Consider the following 17,972-nt stretch of genomic DNA (forward strand, 5'->3'; position numbering starts at 1 on the left):
TTAAGAGATGGGCCCGTATGAACCTCATGAAGTTCAGCAAGGCCAAGTGCAGGGTCTTCCATCTGGGTCAGGGCAAACCCCAGCACAAATCCAGGCTGGGAGCGGAATGAAGAGATGGAGAGCAGCCCTGAGGAGAAGGACTTGGGGGTGTTGGTGGGTGAGAAGCTCCACAGGAGCCGGCACCATGTGCTGGCAGCCCAGAACCCCCCCGCAGCCTGGGCTGCATCCCCAGCAGCGTGGGCAGCAGGGCAAGGGGGGGATTCTGCCCCTCTGCTGCGCTCGGGGGAGACCCCCCTGCAGTGCTGCCTCCAGCGCTGGGGCCTCGGCACAGGAGAGACACGGAGCTGTTGGAGCGGGGCCAGAGGAGGCCCCGGAGATGCTGGGAGGGCTGGAGCCCCTCTGCTGGGAGGACAGGCTGAGAGAGCTGGGGGGGTTCAGCCTGGAGAAGAGAAGGCTCCGCGGAGACCTTCCAGCCCCTGCCAGTCCCTCAAGGGGCTCCAGGAAAGCTGGGGAGGGACTCTGGAGCAGGGAGGGGAGCCATGGGACGAGGGGGAAGGGTTTTACACTGAAAGAGCGTGGATTTAGATGAGATTATTAGGAAGAAATTCTTTGGTGTAAGGGTGGTGAGCCCCTGGCCCAGGCTGCCCGTGGCAGGAATGTTGGAACTAGATGATCTGTAAGGTCCCTTCCCACCCAAAGCATTTTGTGATTCTATGAACTTCTTTAGGAAGCCTGGGTGCTGCAGTGAGTGCTAAAACGAGATGGGATGGATCCAGGAATACGCAACTACACCAGATCACACAGAGTTTTTGCTTTTAAATGAAGACATGAACTCAAGTCTCTCCTCTCCCTAGTACTTCTCCTCCTTATTCCCACTGTTCTTCCAATCTGACTTTATTTCTCCATCGTCCTGTCTGTAGCAGGCATTCCCCTTCAGGATGGACATCCCATGGTTTCTTTCTGCACCACTAAGGTCCCTTCTTTCCTCTTTCTGAACTGTCACCTCCTTGTCTTTCCCTTTCTCTCGCTCTCCCAGCAGCTCACCTGCAAGCTCGCATCGCAGCACAGCACCGGCTCTTCCGAAGTCAGAGAGCTGGAATCCTGCACCAAAAAGCTGCCAGGAGACTAGAAGCAAAAAAGTAGAAATAAATGGTTGGCTTTCATCTTCACTACAAGCCTATCGTTACTGCCGTTTAAAATTCTGCGGTGTGTCTATTTTTTAATGCATCTGTCAAATTCTGATTGGGAGAGGTGCAGTAAAGACAGGATTTGCGCGAGAGGCTCAGTATGGCAGCGTCTAGAGAAAACAGCAGCGTTTTCCAAAGGAATCGATGCAAATCAAATTAGCAGCAACGTGGTGGCAAGTAACGTGGGTGGGAACTGCAATGGAGTACGCACTGGGAGCAAAACTACTCTTAAACTACATCTTTCAGGAAAAGGACAAGCACATTGTTGTAGACAGATCCGTGAAGGGCTGGGCTCAGTAAGCAAGTTGACAGAGAACAAGGAAGCAAATTCTTCGGCTGCACAAAAGATAGCATGTAGAGGAATCGTATACGGCATCTTTGTGGGAATTCACAGCTGCACGTCTCTAATCCTGGCTCACGCGGGGTATTGCAGAACTGGAGGGGGTTCAGAGCGGCAATGAGCATGATCCTCCTAACAACATTAAATAGTACGTGAGGGCAAGCTGATGATATTTTGTTATGAGCCCAGGAGAACAAAAGCTGACATTTAGGCCCAAACAGGCCAACTGCAGGATGCCAAGCTAACCGCAGCGCAGCTATGGCTTTGGGTGACCAACTCTCAAACTAACTTCATAGAAAGATTTCTTTCTGACTGTCAGTTTGCTAATGCTTTAGAATCACAGAACCACAGAATTGCCCAGGTTGGAAGGGACCTTTCAGATCATCGAGTCCAACCATCAACCCAACCCTGCCAAGGCCACCACTACCCCATGGCCCTCAGCACCGCGTCTGCCCGGCTTTTCAATCCCTCCAGGGATGGCGACTCCACCACTGCCCTGGGCAGCCTCTTCCAATGCTTCACAACCCTTTCCAGGAGGAAATTGTTCCCAATATCCATCCTAAACCTCCCCTGGCACAACTTGAGGCCGTTTCCTCTTGTGCCATGGCCTGTTCCTTGGGAGAAGAGCCCGACCCCCCCTGGCCACCCCCTCCTTTCAGGGAGCTGTAGAGAGCTCCTCACTGTATCTCTTGTGACTCAGTAGTAAGGTTACTCAAGGGATCCCAGACTAGATGGTCTTGAATGTACCAGAGGGTCAATACTGTGTCTGTTTTACCCCTTTATCAGCATTAAAGACACTACACCCACATTTCATGCTGGGGGGGGGGTCAGCTATTTGATGTGAGCCCTAGCAAAGGGGATGCGGACAAATAACATCAAGAGAGCTCCCATCTCCTGAGTCACCTATCCCACAGTCATTAGCTACTAGTTGGTGCCACACACAGGTCGTTATTGCCTCATCAGGAGCACAAGACCTTTCAGACTGTATTTACTAGGACCCATTTAATCCCGTTTTCACAGTGTATTTCTAAATCTGTCAGCACACCATTACCCAGCCATTGAGCTTTAATATCGACTAGCCATAGCGACTGGTAAATCACCTGGGGCAATGCCAACGTAGTTTGCCCAGACATACATTATTTGGTAGTCTTTTTTTTTTTTTCGTACGCGCAATACCTTAGCTCACACCTCTCTTAATAATGTCGTCCCATTTCATTTCCAGGATTGGAATTTAAATCAACGCGGACATCAGTTTTTACATAATACATGCTTACGCTGACAGGTATTTTTGTGGTTCGAGGCCATTGCTGAGGGAGCCTGCTGCGCTATCAGTAATGTCAACAGCAAACACGTGCATTCGGGTACAAGCTCTAGCAACGCTAACAAGATTCTCCAGTTTTAATCCTTTTTCTTGTACAAAATTAGCAGATTTCTGTTGCTTTTGTCCATGTTTTATGATCCCAGCATTATTAAATAATAATATTATTAAATAATAATAAATAGTATTATTCATAATAAATAATAAACAATAATATTATTTATAATATTATTAAAGTTTCATTTGATTCCTAAATTTTACATTTGTGGTCACTGAAAATGGTGCGTGGTAGCACCTAATTTAGGCAGTTCTTGTTTAGTTTCTATACAGGAGTTGTTAAAAACTTTCAGCTCATAAAACAATATCGCTTAGGCCTTTCACAATGTTGTATACTTATATTATACCCAACCCAGTCGTGAGTCCACGCTGTAAATATTTCCTTTACTTAGGGGCCACAATTTTGCTGGAATTTACCATCGAAAAAAAAAGCAAAGTATTTTTCGTGATGCAACAGGGGGGCACCCTGCTGCCGTGTTGCCGCTGCGGGGAAATCTCGTATTGCTAAATCTATAAGTTTCCTTTTCTCACGAAGGATCCTTGATTTCAAAAGGAGAAAGCTGGGATCTAAACATGTCTCAATTCCGCTTACTACTGTATTCTGGGATATTACATTCCATTTAACCTCAGGTTGCGGTATTCTCCATTCACATGTCTCAGGTCGCTTAGATGCCCAAGCTATATTATAATTTATCTCATTTACACTCATTTTCAAACAGTCAGAATAAGAATAACCTCTCCAAGTCTGGTTATTACCGTTTTTAACCCCAATGTACCTCCCATGAGCTCCGAAACGGCAGCATCCCGAAGTGTTAACAATGTTAGTGATCCATCGCACCAACTTTCTCCCACCTTCAAATCAGCAGAGGGGGCTCCAATTATCCATCCGAGGGGGCACCCGCACCAACAGAAACGGCGTTACCCAGCTTTGAGGCTGGAATTGCTTCAAATTGGATCTGCTTTCCCTGCCCTTGTTCCAGTTCCTTCTTGCTTCTGACTTCACCCATAGCAGTTGACCAACAAGGAATATTATTGACTATATGCAAATGGTGAAAGAAAAACAACCAAAGCAGAGAAAACATTTAATATTCAATGGCTCTTCGTTCTTCTTCTGCACTACCCGTGGAGGACAAAATGGAGAACATTTTGTTCATGATCTATAAACTTCAGGTTGTGACCAGGGCACCCATCTTCCCTTTGTACTTTGTTGATTTGAAATGACAAAGAACTCATCCCCTTTAACTACAAATACTGCTTCCCGTTTATCCTGCATTTCGTATTCCTGAAGCACCACCTTTACCTCTTTCTTCTCTCCTTGACTGCTTCCCCTGTTTTCTCTTGCATTTCTAATCACTTCTGGTGCATCTGTTATCCAGGTTAAAGCATCTTCCTCTGCAGGGGTCTCCGGTACAAGTAAGGACCTAATTAAACACAGGATTTCACGCGGGCCAAGAGCTTAGCAGACCCCAGGCAGGCGGAGGCATTTTTGAGGATAACAAGATACCCAAGATCCTCATAGCAAAGACCAACAAAGTTTTTTGGAAAAAATGTTTTTTCTTCCACCTCATGCTTCAAGGTGCAGTACTGCTCCTAACAGTTAGGCAATGGGAAAGATTTTGTGTTAAACCTCTAGCGACAGGGACAGACGCAACAGAAACCTGGTGATCGCTGTGGTGGTGTCAGCACCGGCGATGGAAGGGACGGTGGTGGTACCCACAGTGATTGAAGATCCCCAATTAGTGGGGAAGTTGCTGTGGTAGCACTGACCCTCTTCTCCTCTTCCCAACACTGCAACCCCCAGTACCAATACAGGCTGGGGATGAGGGGTGGAGAGCAGCCCTGAGGAGAAGGACTTGGGGGTGTTGGTGGGTGAGAAGCTCCACAGGAGCCGGCACCGTGCGCCGGCAGCCCAGAAACCCCCCGCAGCCTGGGCTGCATCCCCAGCAGCGTGGGCAGCAGGGCGAGGGGGGGATTCTGCCCCTCTGCTGCGCTCGGGGGAGACCCCCCTGCAGTGCTGCCTCCAGCGCTGGGGCCTCGGCACAGGAGAGACACGGAGCTGTTGGAGCGGGGCCAGAGGAGGCCCCGGAGATGCTGGGAGGGCTGGAGCCCCTCTGCTGGGAGGGCAGGCTGAGAGAGCTGGGGGGGTTCAGCCTGGAGAAGAGAAGGCTCCGCGGAGACCTTCCAGCCCCTGCCAGTCCCTCAAGGGGCTCCAGGAAAGCTGGGGAGGGACTCTGGAGCAGGGAGGGGAGCCATGGGATGAGGGGGAATGGTTACGGTTAGGTTTTAAACTGAAAGAGGGGAGATTTAGACTAAATATAAGGAAGAATTTTTTCACTCTGAGGGGGGTGAGCCCCTGGCCCAGGCTGCCCAGAGAAGCTGTAGCTGCCCCATCCCTGGAGGGGTTCAAGGCCAGGTTGGCCGGGGCTTGGAGCAACCTGGTCTAGTTGAAGATGTCTCTGCTTATGGCAGGGGGTTGGACTAGATGGCCTTTGAAGGTCCCTTCCCACCCAAACCGTTCTGTGATTCGATGATTCTAATGCATTGAGGGGAGGGAGATGGAGAGGAGGTGCAGGAGCAGGAATCTGGTGTCGCACGCTGTTGGAAAGAACAGAGTGAAGCAGACGGACTGACAGATCTGTCTAAGGGCAGCAGGTCTTGTGTGCCTCATGGAACTACTCATGGGTTTTAAAGTAAGCACTTAAGTGTCTATTGGCTGCATGAGGGCTTTAGTGCTCTTCAAGCTAGTGAAGCAGATGATTCTTCAAAGGCATTAAAAGTAGGTTAAGGAAAAGTATTTCACAGACTGAATAGATGTCTGAATAAAACTGACAGTCTTTAAGTGCAGATGAGTAAATAGAGAGGGTTCTCGTTGGGATCATGGCTATAGGGTTAGAGAATAGCTCTGCTTTATTCCCTGTTCAGCACTTGGTGTCTCCGGCACAACTGCCAACAAAGGACAAGTTATACCAACTCTGGTGGGAGTTATCATTCCACTTACCAACAGACTGAAACAATCAATTCATTTTTACGCAGGCCACCTAAAAGTCAACAACAAAAAAATACCATCAGGAAGGCATGAGAAAATACGCTTTTCTTCTATATTCGGTATTAGCCAATTGGCCAAGCACATTACACGCAGGGCTGAACCGCAGATGAGGGCAAACACAGGCGCTGATAGCGGCTGATGTGACCCAGCGCAGCTGACCTGGGCAAGGGCTGGGTACCTGCACCCCTTAACCCTTCATCACCTACAGCCAACTCCTTCGCGGCTATGAGTCTGCTTTAAAGGGCTCTGAAGCGTATTTAATAGCATTTAAATATGTATTTTACTTCTGTGACTAGTAACACTTGAGATGACTAAAACTGAAAAAGTGTATTTCCCCACCCCCTTTTTTTAGCCTTTTGCTCAGATGAGATAAGGAAATGAGGTTACATGATTTCCCTTTAGAGTTTATAATCAGCCACACTATTTTAATAATCTACATTTAGTTCCACTTTCTGTTTCTTAAATGCAAGTACAATGCAGCAGTGTTTTGGTTGCAGGCTCCCCAGGAAGACGTTTCAAAAGCCAACAAACACGCTCACCACGATTTTTTTAATTATTATTTTTCCTCTTAAATGTCGTGAGATATTTCTGCCAACTTGAAGTTTTGTAAATCTTTTAAAAAGAAATTTAATTTCTGACCTTAAGCTGTCTAATGTTGGGCATTAAAAATCAGCTTTTAAAAAATGCTCCGAATTACCTTGGGCAACTTTTTCAACCCACAAGAGATCAGCAGATCCACATGATCTGCTCTAGGAATCCGTCGGCGCTAAGTACCGTGCGCGGTGGTATATTTTTGCAGAGCCTGCTATTCCTTGTGGTAGTAAACATAAAGCTTCGGTATCAACGATTTGAAAACAACAGGGTTCTGCGTAAGCACGAGTGTCGTCCACAATGAGCGTACCTACGTGTAACAGGCAGTATTTCTTACAGTCGGCACAACACTACACGCTCCTTTTTGCAACCAGCCGTGTCATTAACTCGTCCGGCGTTTTAAGGAATGGAATATTTATCCTATGAAAGATGGGAATTAATAATAGCAACAATAATAACTTTAGTGAAGTACATAAATATAAATGCATTATTAATCATTAACAGAAATCAGCCCATTAATAATGCTTCAAAGCTCCCTAGGAGAGGAACTGTAGGAAACTGAGATTTCCCCTGTATTTTAAATTTGGCCACTTGTTCTCTGTCTTTATTAAACAAAAAAGCAATTGTTTAGGAAAAAAATCTGTTGCTATTTTGTATGGCTGTCCCTCTTTTGACACCATCTGTGGTCAGATTAAATGCCGAGATCTGAATCAACAACTCTGCGTTTAATCTCTTGTTGATACTTCTGCAGATTGAGAGGTAAAAAAATGATTACAGGCGGCTGACCAGTCCTACAAGTTTGAGTTACGCCAGTGCTGTCTTAATGAATTTCTTAAGTCAAATGTAAATATGACCCTGGAATGTGGAAGCATACATTTTTGTTCACTGAGCTCTAATAAAAACACAAAAGCTTTCTGTGTGGTTCAATATGGCATTAGAAGTGCTCTGCAGCATACCCCTGGACCCTCTGCAAGCTCCTCAAGCCGAAATTAAAGTATGCCGAGTTTCCTGCAGGACATCAAGTGTTTTCCTTCTAATTGTTTACAATTTGCTCTCTGCCGTGCCTGCGCTTGGAGCCGATACCATAAAAAGCCACTGACAAATCCGAAGCGGTCGCTTTGCAGCCAAGAAAGCAGAAGAAAACGTGCACGGGGTGGGGGTGCTTTTCTACTGACAGGCGACGACTCCGCGGTAAAAGACCCGGCAAAGTTGCAAAGCACATACTTTTGCCCTTGCATCGAGCATAAAATAGGTCACGGCAGAGAGACGCTGTGGCTTTAAGTATTGCCCGGCCTGAGCCGGATTATCATTAGGTTACGTAACTGCTGATGAGCTGCTTTTCATTAAGGCTTCCCCGAGCAGGCGCTGCCTCCAACAACCATCCTGGGGAAGGATTTCCTCCCAGGCGTGCTCTCCTCCGAGCCCCAGGGTCTCCAGCTAGGCCAAGGTGCTTGCATGAACCGGCGTGGGCTAAGGAGGTGTCTGAATGCGAAACAACTCATTAACCTTAACGGGGTTGTGCATTAATATCGGCTAAAGCGTGTTTGCAAAGTTGTAAAAGTGAGAGGTTTGGAAAAGGTGTTAAACCAGTGTGTTAAAAGCACCCCGCTCTTGGCTCGGAGCTTTTTTTAAAAGTGAAATGTGTCCTCCGCTGCATAAAAACCCAAACCTTTGTATCTTTTGGTGGTCTTGAACGCCAGCAAGAAGACTGTCGCACAGGAAACGATGGCACCATGCTGCAGCAACGTTGTAGCACACCTGCAGAGCCGAGGAGGTGGAAAAAAAATTGAAAAAAAGCCGATTTCAATCCCATTCTCATGCGTGCTCAGAAGCACCACATGGTGTCCAGGTAATCCCTTCAGGTGCCAAAGTGCTTCTGTCCAGGGCTCTGTCTCGTCACAGCATGAGCTGAAGGACAAGAGATCATAGAATTGCCCAGGTTGGAAGGGACCTTTCAGATCGAGTCCAACCATCAACCCAACCCTGCAAAACCCATCACTAACTCATATCGCTAAGCACATCTCCCCAACTTTTAAGTACCTCCAGGGATGGCGTCTCCACCACTGCCCTGGGCAGCCTGTCCCAGTGCTTAACAACCCTTTCAGTGTAAAAATTTTTTGTAATATCCATCCTAAACCTCCCCTGGAGCAACTTGAGGCCGTTTCCTCTTGTCCTATCGCCTGTTCCTTGGGAGAAGAGACTGAGCCCCCTCACTACACCCTCCTTGCAGATATTCATCCTCAGGTCTCAACTGTTGCATGTGCCAGCTTTTAGCTGTCGTAGAAGCTGATAGTGATGCTTCACCCTCTGGAGAGACGTTCCTCCTCCGAGGTCTCTGCCTGCCCACAGGGAGACAGGCTGCATGCAGGCAGACGCGTGCTGCAATCCCGGTGACCTGCTTAGTCCAGATGCCATCATCAGATGCCATTCTTGTACCCTTCTCCTGCCGTTTGTTTCTCCTGGTGCTCCCACACCCGGCATTCCTATTCAACCCCCCATATAGACCAATCTTAACAATTCTGTTACTTTTTTAGGGATAAGTCAGTCAGTAGTAATGGAGTAGCTCAGCACTCCTGAAAAGCTCAGCATGAAGCAAAGTCAAGCCCATATTCAGAAGTTATGTGGAGCTCTAAAGAACCATACACATATTAAGTGGAGGCAATACTATCATCAAAGAAATTATTTATTACTTATTACAATGCTGAGTTTGTCCAAGAAGCTTTAAAGAACGCCATACTATTAATTTTGCCTGCTTAAATTAACGACTGTACTGTGGCTACTTGCGGCTTACAAGAAACTCTTAAAATAGCCTGCTTCATAAACTGAAATAAAGCCTGAAAACCGCCTTTAGCCCAAGTAAATGGTACAGAAAAGTGGGCTACAAGTGACAGCATCACACACAGGGTTTATGGCAGGGAACAAGAGACCTCGACTCCGTTTTCGTTGGAGATTCCATCTCTCACTTGTTGCTTGACCTCTACTTAAACCTCTTAAACACTGCTTTGTGTATGTAAAATGAAGATAATCATATCATCTTGTTTTACAAAGTGCTCAGGCTAGAAAGATCTAACAACAGTAGATTATTTGTCATTTGAAGTCAGTTGGAAATTAAAGCTGCTCTCAGATAAAGTCTCACCCGCCACGGTATCACTTACCTGGTGGGAGAGGCCTTTGTTTTGGATTTAATTCTAGGAAGTTTTGAAATAATTTCATTTTGCTGATGGATTTCATTTTTATTTCATGTGTATTTCAATGAGACATTTAATCTTTTTCATAATACGTTTTGAAGTCTCATTCATTTAAATTGTCAAAGCCTGACAGCTCTGTAATGTACTTAAAAACGGCATTGTTTATACGTGCATTCCATTTAAAAATTAACTTGCAGATTAAAGTAATAAAAATGGTTTTATACTTCTCAGTGCTAATACCACTGAAAACTGACAATGTCCTTACCGCCTGAGATTAGCTCCTATATTACTTTCTCGTGAGGAATTCACGGAGGGGAAATACTCTAACATCTAGCTCTGTATTAGTCGTGAAGGCTGAGCACTTTCTGCCTGAATAAAACCAAAGTGGGCATAGCCTGCAGAGGCAGTGGAGAGCTGGCAGCTCAGGAAGACTCCAGGACTTTTACACAGCTTCCTGCCCTCGCTGCTGTCATGAAGTGAACAGGACCAGAAGGAATCTATTAGCACTTCCACCTAGATGTGTTGCAATGAAGGGTCATGCAGCAGCATGCAGTGGCTGCTAATGTTGCCTCAGCCCCTACCAAGAATGCAATTAAAGGAGAATCAGAAGCATTCCTTCGTTACCTCATGGACAGCGGGAGTTTTGCAGCGGAGGATTTGTTGGGGGTGCACGATCTCTGATCGCTGCTCTCCTGTCTTGTTTCTCCACTGCTTCCCCACTCGTTTCGATGCTTTTGTTCACAAGCAAATTCTTCTCAAGAAAAAAGTTTGCTTTTTGTCTAGTTGGAGATGCACAAAACATACAGCATTTTATATACACATGTACCTACAGTTAACTAGGTTGGAATGCATATAAAATATCCCAGGAAGGGTCCTAGTGATCTCAACATAACAGAAAACATAAGCCCATGATCGATATCCCCTAGCGCATTACCTGCCAAAGGGTTAACTCAGGCTTATCTCGCCCATCCCCTTCACAGGTGCTCCAGAGATAAGGAGGCAGTTATGAAATACAGCTTGCACAGGGTTTTTCGGGGAAGCAGAGAACCTCAGAGGTAACTGTGTGGACCCCAGGAAAGGTGCAGGTTTCTGAGGAAGACAAAAATCCCAATCTAAGGAGGATGTGGGTGATCACACCGGGTAGATTTGTGGTGGTGTGGGTTTGACCTGGCCTTTTAAGGCCAATTCGTTTTGTTGTAACACAGACACTCCCAAGCCACTGAGGAATAAAGAGCCCCCATGGAGGAAAATGAGCCACCTGAAGCTCTGGTTTATTTTAACTATTCAACCCATTGAGTTGTTTTGCCTCGTGACACATGAGGTGTTTGGGGATTTCACAGTTCCACAGAGAGGATGAATAATGTAACCAGATACAGCCCGAATGTGATAAAATAGTTGACAGAGCAATTGTGACTGTTCCATGTGCGGCAGCTTTACGTAGAAACAGCCGAAAATGACAGTGAGGAGACCCAACGGTGGGTCGAGGTCTGCGTGGGACCCTCTGTCACCCTGCGCCGCTCACTGAACTTCGGTGTCGGTGTTCCCGGCTGATCCAAGGCACAACCCAGCCCTTTTGACGCCTAGAGAGAGAAGGAGAAGAAAGATGAAGGCCTTTAGCTCTTACTCGACGCCTCGTTGGGGGCAGGCGATTGGGAAATAAAACCTGACAGGTAACTTCCAGCACAGAATGTGACAGCAGCTCCTGACGGGTGAGCAGGATGAGGACACCCCGAGCCTGGCGGAGGCCTCTTCACCTTGGTCAAGCCCAGCCCGAGATCGGTGGCCTGGGCTGGAGGCGGCGGGACAGCCAGGAGAGGCGTGAGGGGTGGGGAGGCCACCGTGGGGACATGGGTGATGCCACCGGAGGGGTCCCGAGCCGGCGAGGCAGGTCCCCCTCACCCCCGGGCTCCGGATCGGAGCCCCCCAGATCCCCGCCGCCCCCCTCAGCCGCTAAGATGGCGCCCGCCTCCCCCTGCCCCTGCCCGGGGGGCGGCGGCGGAGGGGCAGCGGCCTCCCCGCCGTCTCCGCCCCGCTCTGCCGCTGCCCGGGCCGCTGTGTGCGAGTCGGGGAGGGGGGGGGAAGGTAGGGAAGATGGCGGCCGGCAGCGACTGAGAGAGGAGGAGGGATCCGTGCCGGGCCGCGGCGGCCTCCTCCGACACCGCCCCCCTCGTCTCTCCCTGCCCAGCTCCGCTCCGCCCCGTCCCGCCGGGAGGGAGAGCGGCGAGCGAGCCGGAGCCCAGCAGCCGCGCCGCGCCGCCCAGGCAAGGGGCCCCGGCTGCCCGGGAGCCCCTGCAACGGGAACCGGGGCCCCCAAGCACAGCGCTCTCGCCACCCGCCACCGCCATCGCGGCGGGGGCTGCTGCGAGCCACCCCCCCCCCGGGGCCGCCCCCGCCGCCTCGGCCGGGGGAGTCGCTGTCGCGTTGCCCGTTGAGCTCCGCGGCCTCAGCCCCGGCGGGGGGGGAGGCGGCTGTCACCCAGGCAGCGGCGGCAGGTGAGTGGCGCCCGGAGGGAAGGAGGGAGGGAAGGGGAAGGGGAAGGGAGGGCGGGCGGCCGGGTCGCCCCGCTGCCCCGCCGCGGAGGGCCGGGGGTGTGTCTGGCGGGGGCCGGCACCAACACGCCGCCCCCGCCGCAAGCCCCCGGCCTGCGGGGGGAGGCGCAGCTGTCAGGGGCGAAGGGGGGAACCGGGGAAGGAGGAGGAGGGGGGGAGAGACGGCCCGGCTCCCCCGCCCCCGGGCTGCCATGGCGGCGGAGGGGCGCCGCCGCCTCCCCTCGCCCCGCCGCCCGCCCGCCCGCCTGCCTTCCCCCGCGGGGGGCTGAGGAGGGCCGCCCCGGGGGACCCTGCGCGGCCCAGCCCCTCCCGCCTCGGGCGGCGAAATGCCAGCCTTCCCTTTTCTAAATATCCCCCTTACCCCCCCCACCCCCCTCTTATTATTAATTTAAAGTTGATTAAAAAAGTGGAAAAGCAGTTTTTCTCCTCAGCCCCCCCCCCCCGCCAACCCCGCTGGAAGATGGCTGAGGGGGAGCAGCGGGGCCGCGGCCGGGCCTGCGGGGGCCCGCGGACCCCCCGTCCGTCCCCCTCCCCCCCCCCTCAATGCAGGGAGGACGCTCGGTTTTGGTGGCGTTTTAGGTGACGGCTCTTTGTCTGCGTGTAGCATCGCGTGTGTCGCCCCCCCCTCGGGGTGTGTGTGTGTGTGTGTCTGTGTGTCGTGTCCCCCCCCCACCCCGCCAGACCGACCGCGGTTCTGGTTGTCAGCGGAGGCACAAGTAACTTCAGCGCTGAGGCGGTCGGTGAGGGAGAGCCCGAGGTAGCCCTGAGGTACCGGGGGGGGGGCTTTTGGGGGCCATCGGAGCAAGGTTCGTGGGGACACAGGCTCCTTCGAGGGGTCCCTGGGGTCCCCGGCGTGTGGGGGGGCTCTGCAGGAGGCCGGTGGGGAAGGTGGCGTCCGCCTCCCCGTTCCTAGCGGAGCGCTTGCCCTAAATTTCCTTCATTTCTCTCCTAGAGACATGGACCGCCGAGCAGATTGCAAATAATCCCAAATACCTGATGGTGCATATGCAAGCGGTAGCCCCGGTTTGTGCGGGGGGGTGGGGGTGGTGGCTCTTGCTGCTGGAATATGACATTTAGCGGTAGAAAAATCGGAAAGGTTGTTTCCTTCCGACGTAGGTTGCTAGACACGCTCGAGCCCTCCAGTTTCCTAGGTGCGTTTTGACCTTTCAGTGGCTGAGAACTGGGTCGTGCGCGGCGGGTGCCGGTCTCCCGATTTATTTATTTATTTATTTGCACCCAAAAAAGCGTGTGTGGAAAGGTGTGGAGCGCTGTCTGGGGCTGCTGGTTGCTTCCACTGGAAGCTTAATCAGCGTACAGTAGATATGAAATTTTCGCTACCCAAATACAGCATAACCAAAAAAAAAAAAAAAAAAAAAAAAGAGTGACACAGCAAAGTATGTTAAAACTGGAAATTTGGACTTGCGTGGGTGGTGCTTGTATGTTCTTCACCCTGTCTCGTGGCTTGTATTCTTCGTGTTGCTGGTTTAGACTGAAAAAAAGACCTGGTTTGTGTGGGCTGGCAGGATATACGTATATATGTGTGTGTGTCAAATGTGCGTGTGTGTGTATATATATATAAAAAAAGAGTAATAGACCTAGTGAGTTCTAGTAGCAAGATGGTAAATATGAACAAAAATGATGCTTTGTTTACTTTTGTGGAGATGCGCTGTCCCGTTGCAGTTCAGAGGTTGCAATGATCTGCCGGCAGAATATTTCAGCAAACGTGTGTGGGTTCTGAACTCTTTCTGCTGTGGCCATCAGCTTGCTTATACAAGAGAAAGTAAAAAATAGGCGTTATGTATGGAAGTGTACGTAGTATGTGGTGCATCTCTAGCTATATCCCTCGGCCTCTTGCAGAGCAGCAGGGAGAGCAACATTGAAAACCAGGGAAAAATGGATGCAAAGCCACAAATTTGCAGAGGAGCTTGGTAAGCGGTGTAGTATCCGCAGCTTTGCAGCGCTGTTTTGCGAAAATGATTAAAGTTCAAGTTGCCACTTAGGGGGACAAACAGCTCTTGATGGTAGATAATAAACAGTAGTAACTTTGGCAATAGTGCACCTGGCTCAAAGCCGATGGGCATGATGAAATGTTAAGTCTCAACTTATTTGCTCAAGATGGGTATCTGTTGTTTGAAACGTGTTGCCAAACAATATGGCAGCACAAATCCTCGCTTCCAAAACAAATAGGCTTCCTGAGAGGCGAGCGGGGCGTTTGGCTCTTCCGAAGGCAGGCCTTTTACTTCTTGTTCGCGACGGGCCGACTTTGATTTTTTAGCGTGCGTGTTTTCCCCGAGCCTTGCCCTCTGATAATGCTACGACACATGCTCACAACTGCATGACTAATTCATACAATTAGTCATACACTTCCACTGTAGATTTATTGGAGCAGTATCACTGTCATTCTCACGTTGTAAAAGTCTGCGTTTGGGAACATGTGCCCTCTGTTGACTTCTCTTGGGTCTCTCGGCGTGGCTGTTGGGTGGGCTGTTACAAATATTTGAGGCCTTTGGGGTTATTAGGCTTACTTAATTATATAAGCATATTTTCAAGGAGCAGATCTGTTGGAGATCAGCACCTTGTTGCTTGCTAATCTGAGGGGGGTAATTTGCATGAGACTTTGCAGGGATTGCCAGAAATGAAGGTGTGAGTGCTACTACTAAAAATATCCCGTCTCCTGCATAAATAGCTTGCCAGTTGAAAAACAGTATATTTTGTATAAGGAAACTATTTATATGACGAGTTATTCTTGTTTTGCTTGGTTGACTGTGTTTCTTTGAAGCGTGGTTCTTATCTCTTTGATCAAAGAGGAGGAATAAAAAAAAATAGTTATAAAAGTAAGATTCTGCCTTTAAAGACAGGATTCTAAGGAGGAAGGGCTTGGATTAACAGGTAAATATTTTAACCAGGTATTCCTGAAAGGCCAATGCGGTGTGTAACACCCTGTAGCATGTGACCGCCGCTTCTACATACGAGCTTTAAGCGCTGGCAGACACAAACAAGCAACTTTTATTGGCGGTTCTGTGTTATTTGTCTCGCTGCAGCATCCAGGAACCCCAGGCACGGCCCGGGTTTGCAGTGGGGTGGGAGTGAGGCAAAACCAGAGCAAAAATGGAGTCTGCTTCCAAAAAATCCCAGCCTAAACCTAAAGAGGTGGAAGAGTTGTGACGGGGAAGCAGCTGGATGGTGGTGGGCAGCAGGAGAGCTGGTAGTATTAGCAGCCTAATCTTGATGGTTTTGGGTTTATTTTTTTAATAACGTTGCAGCGAACCAGCGCTTGGTGGTCTGTTGGGAGGTGAGTGCCTGCTGTCGTGCTGCCGGTGCCTGGCCGAGCCCTCTGCTTGCCTCCCCGCTGCCCGTCGGAGCCGTGGTGGGCGAGGGAGGATTCGCAGGAGCAGCTCTGCTGATGGGTCTGAGAACAGCCAGGAGCTTTAACCTCTTCCCCTGGCGCAGCAGGATCTGGAATAGGATGTTTGCCTGTAGCTGCAATATTAAAAATTATGGCTTGCTTGTAAACGGCTTCAACTCTTTGCATACCTAGCCTTGCACATGTGAGTCAGGGTGATGCAGAACAGGTTTTTTACCACCACGGCAACATCTACGTGTAAAGTTGACCATTTTAAATGCTGTGGCTTTGCTGTGGGACAAGCTTTAAAGCGCTCATAGGCCCGGTCTGGGTATAAAGGATGTGTCAGCACCATGCGCTTTACCTGGGCTCCTGTCATTTACAAAGGAAAAGACTGCTGAACTGGTTTGGAGGTTCTTTAAGCCTGAACTAATTTACCTGGCTGGGAATGTAGGTTAGAAACTAGGCTTCGCTTGGCTTTGGGCTAGCGCCAGTACACTCCGCAGGGAAAATGCAGGCTAAATGGCTTCTGCGCTGATAATCCTGCAATACTGTTCCTACTGTTTCCCCTGAAAAGATAGGTAGGTTCTCGTGCGGTTGACCCAATTGACTGGGAAGTAACTCCAACGCATCTCAGCACAAGGAGCAGCGGGATGTTTCCCTGAGGTGTCCTTGGGTGAGCGGGGAAAAAGCCAGGATGGGTTTTTGTGCGCAGACCTTGCGGTGGGAATCCTCGACTCAAGTGCTCGGGTCCGATGGACAGGGTTGTGTGGCCTAAACTAGGTAGATTTGTTAACCAACTTAGGTAAATCTGCACATAGATATTCTTAAATCTGTTTAAACCTGCTTACTGGTTTATTATGTTCTGTAAGCTGTGGCAAGCTGTCCTGGCGGTCGTGTTTAAACCAGTTTGTGTCCGTGCAGAGATTTGCTGTGATTTAGTGAAGCTGATGCAAGTTGGTGAGTTACAGGAAGGTGATCTAGGAAAGGAAAACAGTGCGGTGAATATGTAAGTCAACAGTTTGCCAACTTGCCTTGGTTAGTGAACTCTACAGTATCCATATTTTGCTCTAAGGATCCACAATCTGGATCATCTCAAAGCTGATCAGTGGAGGGGCTCTTAAATGCCTTTGTATTTTTCCGCAGAGGGAAAAGATCCTGAAGCGGTAGGTCCTGTTTTAAACGAGTGTCAGAAATGTCCCAGTCAAGGCTGATCCTGCAACTAGCTATTTTGGAACACAAATCATTAAAAAGTCTATTTTGAGCTATTTATGTTTATTTTGTGTTTACTTTTAATTATCTATCATGGAATGTGCAATGAAACAACCTCAAAACAGTGTTTCTTTGGCTTAACTCCCCCCCCCCCTTTTTAATGTGACATCTGAAATCCCAGGGGTCTCAATTTTTTTGGATTTTCAGAGTGTGAAGTCTTAAAAAATAGGCAATATGCCAGGCAAGGCAAGAAGTAGGCTTGTTTCTTGTATTTGTGTGATGAAATTATGAATGAGGAACTGTTTAAAACCCAAACAAATCAGTAGCTTTCCTACAGATGTGAAATTCACATTGTGAATGGAGGGTGAAGTTTAGAATCACATCATTTGGGATCAAATTATATTAAAGGGTATCACACAATATGGAAATGGTTAGGCGTTGATAACGTTATACCCCTAATGTTAGTGATTTCTCCTGTCTGCAGCATACGCTGTCTTGGGAAATAAGGGCCTTGGGAGGGGAGAGAGATTCCAACCCACAGCACGGTGGTCCACTCCAGATGGTTTCAGAATGGTGTTTGCTGTTTCTATAATTAAAAAACCCCCACCCAGTAAGTATTGTAATCTTTCAGTAAAACTGCACTGAGAGTTTAACAATGAAAACCGAAAATCTTGTTCTCTTTTCTTTTTCTGTTAAGGTTGTATAACTCCCAGATCGAAGAAATAGGAGAGAAAAGCTCTGAACCTTTCAGACCGTTAAATCAGATTCATATGTAAATTGTACAAGAAATCTCACAGCTCAGACTCCTTAACTTCTCTTTCTTCTTATTTCTTGTGAATACCACCCGTAGTACCTATCCTCCCTCTTTTCTTCTCTCCCCCAGAGACTGTATTTTGCTCTTAATCTGAGACTTTGCGTCCGGTTTTATCAACATACTTCCAAGGTCTTGGATAAATTGAGAGATTGAATAAATTGAGCTTTTTAGTGGAAGTGCTAGTCAGCCTCTGTCTTTGAAGTTTTTTTTTAACAAAAGTCTGACTAACCTGAAAAGGATTTTGACGCGTGCTTGTGAGCAGTTATTTTAAACCATACTGGAAAAATGGTGCGTGAAAATAAACAACTAGCTGGAATTGAACCTGTT

The 17,972-nt window shown here is 48.8% G+C and overlaps 1 protein-coding gene across 1 annotated transcript in view; it reads left to right on the forward strand.

Moving 5' to 3' along the window:
- The first annotated feature begins 11,832 nt into the window (after positions 1 to 11,832).
- NCOA1 (nuclear receptor coactivator 1) overlaps positions 11,833 to 17,972 on the forward strand; it is a 185,750-nt gene continuing 179,610 nt past the window's right edge. Inside the window, exon 1 of the mRNA XM_074582241.1 lies at positions 11,833 to 12,219. The gene's annotated coding sequence lies outside the window, so the exon portion shown is untranslated. The remainder of the gene's footprint in view (positions 12,220 to 17,972) is intronic.

The sequence above is a fragment of the Larus michahellis genome, chromosome 3 (assembly GCF_964199755.1).
Source record: "Larus michahellis chromosome 3, bLarMic1.1, whole genome shotgun sequence".
Classification (NCBI taxonomy): domain Eukaryota; kingdom Metazoa; phylum Chordata; class Aves; order Charadriiformes; family Laridae; genus Larus; species Larus michahellis.